This window comes from Paramormyrops kingsleyae, chromosome 1, assembly GCF_048594095.1.
Source record: "Paramormyrops kingsleyae isolate MSU_618 chromosome 1, PKINGS_0.4, whole genome shotgun sequence".
Classification (NCBI taxonomy): Eukaryota; Metazoa; Chordata; class Actinopteri; order Osteoglossiformes; family Mormyridae; genus Paramormyrops; species Paramormyrops kingsleyae.
In genome coordinates, this window is record NC_132797.1 from 9,589,392 (window position 1) to 9,593,134 (window position 3,743).

Genomic DNA, 3,743 nt, shown 5'->3' on the forward strand with positions numbered 1-3,743 from the left:
ATTTTTCTTTGGTTACTAGTTTCTCTTGGTTACCTTAAGTTAAGCTGGCAGTGTCAGACCCCGCTTTTACCCATAATGCACCAAGCCGCTGAATGCGTCCTTGAGCTCGTCAGCATTTGTTGATGATATTCTTTGTCAGGCGGGGTGGCGCCTGTGAGGCTGAGCGTGGAACCCCAGGTTCCTACTCTTGTATTCATTTGCTCCACCTGCTTTCACCTTGATGTCCAGGCTGCACACTGCAGAGCTGAGCTTGAGGGACGGTGGATTAATGAGTCCCCTTCTGAATGCGGCTCACGCCCCCCGTGAAAGTGCACCTGTGACCACGGCCGGATAAAAGCAGGTCTGTTTAGGATGGGCAAGGCTCCGCAATTAGATTTTTGGTTGGGCTTTGCATGCCAGAGGGACCACTTTGAGGAGCTGCAACAGATCTCTGTGTTTCTGCAGCCTTTAGGTTGATGTTTGATTAGGATTTGACCTGACACTGTCCTAATGCAGGCAAGCCTTTTTAAAGACGCTTGGACATCTGGTCTCCCACTGTGAAACTCCCTGGATTCGAATGACCCTCCTTCCTCTGCACTCTGTGCCTCTCATAGGAACGTGGCCCATCCTGCGTTCAACACTGCGCTGCCGGAGTCTTCCTCGCTTCGCTTGCCTGCAGTGTTATTCCGTCACCTTCTGTCCGGCCTCCTGATCCCCCGTCTGCTGTTCAGGTAGCTCGGCCTTCGTAATGGAACCTGTTGCGACACTGGTTAAGCTCTGGGGCTGCGGTAGCATTAGCTGGCTGGACACTGGGAGGCCAACAGAGAGTGAGACCAGTCAGTATGTTTACATGCTGACTAAGAAGCTCGAATTATTGTGTTAGTCCAACTAAAACTGGACTTTTAAAGTATATGTAAATATGTTAGTCCAACTGAAATAGTACTAAATTGAATTTCTTGAAGTTGGACTAAGACACCCAGATAATGCCATTGGGAGTCGATATACTCCTGTGTGTATATGCTCAATCGGACTCAAACTGGCCTAGGTGCTTTGCACATGCTCCATAATGCCCCCTTAAAGGTGTCAGATACTGTAGATTACGATCAGGCTTTTTCTTACCGCCAATTTGGTATGGATATTATAGTGAGGGAAGTCTTACTAAAACATTTTTACTCTGTCCAGGAGAAAAAAACGTAGCAAGGTTTGCAATTTTAATGATTATTCTTTTTCAATATTATCTAATATATGTTTAAACATCAGTTTAAAGTTTACCTCCGCTGCTTTTGCACGAGTGCTGCATGCATTCTCCGAGACAATCATAATCACTTTCATCCTTGATGTTTAAATCACTCCTAGACAAGTTTGTGAGAAATTTATGTTGTACTCCTTGTTTCATAAATAACCCAATATTTATTACAACAAAATTTATAAAAACAAAAATTATTTGAAAAATTTCCAATACCGTGCTGTCACATTATATTATGCAAAATACTTTATTTCTTGTTATGCTCTCCTGATCTTGTATCTGTTCTTCCAACCAGATCGCAATTAAAGCCTGTGTCACTTCATTTGTCCACACATCCATTATTATCCATTATTATTATTATTATTATTTTACATCTGTTACATAATAAGTCAACCGGAAAAAGCCCAATAATAAGACGTTGAAAGGAGCCATATCGCCACCTATTGTAGCGAGTCGGACATATTTCGATAAAAAAATCGATTCCGCTCCCGCGCATGTATATTGCGACTAGGACAGTAGTCTGATTAAATGGCATAGTTGAGCTATAACCGTAGCTCGACATAGCTGTGCATGTAAACGTACTAACTGTAGCAATTAATGCTGAATTACATTTGAAGTGGGAATTCGGAATTTCTGAGTTCCTAGTTGGAAATTTCAGCTGGAACACCGCCTAAAGTCAGAATTCTGACTCGGAAAGTTGGAGGAAGCTCTGCAACCCCGACCTGAGAATTTAAGAAGGCTGCACCCTTCATCAACAGAAGTGAAAGCTGTAGTTACGTGTTTATAGGCTACTGCATGTTTATCAGCACTTATGTCTTATTTGAATCTCATTAAATCGGTCAAACACAAAGTACTGACCAACCTTTATTAACCTGTGGGCATGTTGCTACAGTGTTTGTATGTGCAAAATACCGTGTAATGCATTGTTATCAACTGGTATTGGTAACATTGGACAATAATGAACCCGGCTGAAACTGGAACGCAGTGAACTAATGTGACGCGCCATTCTGACTTCTAACCTTTGAAGTAAATGGGATGCAGCGTACGTCATGCTCAGAATAAAGTGGCAGGATGGTGAACACAAGCATGGACAGGTTTAGGAAATAACCTAAAATTACCTTTTAGAGCTGATATTGATTAGTTGACGTAATAGATAACATTGACGCTGAAAATGCGATCGACATCAATATTTTAAATCGACGCATAGTTTTTATTTTTATTTTAATAAAATTACTTTTATAATTTATAAAACGCTTCAATCCATTATAACAAGTGTTTTCCTTTAATATCACTATGTAATTATGGGAGCAGTTCAAATAATCAAGAAAAGGAAAAGGTGATTGTACACTGTGCAAAGTGCGACAGCATACCACAGAGGTACTAGCGCTATGCAAAAAGCACACAGGAGATATTCTAGATCGCCAGAAAAGGCAACCCCCCCCCCGTTTTGTCTATTCATGTTTATTCAATTAGCATTAATATAGAGATGTTTTCAATATTTTTTGTTATTGTAGCTGCTAAAAATACGAATCATTAAAGCCATAAAGTTGTATGGTTTCTGCAGTAGAATCTCCATTGAATACCTGTTTGTGAAATGTTCAGGCTAAAATCTGGGCTCATACTACCCATTCGACTTGCTTATTCGACTTGGTCGTGCGCGTTGGACTTGCTGGGACCAGTGTCGTTATCGTAAATTAAAACTGAAACGAAAACGGACAGTAAATAAAAGAAAATAATTCGTGAACTGAAATAAAAATGAAAACTTTATTCTGCAAAATGTACCGCCACACCGCCAACATCGTTTTACCTTGTTTAACCACAGAATCTCCTCCTTTGGAAGATGTTGCAGCTGCTAATCTGTACCTTCCTTCGTCGCAACTTCAGTGCTTATCGCTTTCTTAATTTATTAGGCATGAGGATACGCCAAATTTATACAGATTACTAACTTTTGGGCATCACAATACGCATCTCATTAATATTTTTAGGCACACTACTAATCTGCTTATCAAATTGTGGGCGAAAATTCGATTAAATAGATAGATTAATTTATATAAAAATAGCTATTAGTGGCAGCCCTAGTATCTTTATCTTGTCTTAATTGTGTATGAGATCCACTGAGAGCCAGAGAAAAATTCCTTGTGTATATGTGAACATACTTCACCAATAAAACTGGGTTCAGGCTGGACATCAGGGTCCAACTGTGTATTTTAGGGCCAAGAGACAAAATGGATTTCAGTCTCATATGATGGTGCTAAGATAAGGTGAAGCAGATGATTGGCTTTGTCGTCAGAGTTCCCCCTGCCCTAGGGGCGCCCAAATCCTTGCGTCTTTCAGGGCTCTGAGATGAGATTGGCAATGTTGCTATTCTGTGTACATGTAGCTGGAGGGAGCAGCATGGCTCAGACTGAGATAATGTGTAAGAGAGTGTGAGCATCATGGAGGATGCGGCTCCGGGTCAGCCTGGATTTTGGATCGGTCTCACTTCCTGTCCCGTTCTGAAATCGTAATCCCCTTGTCT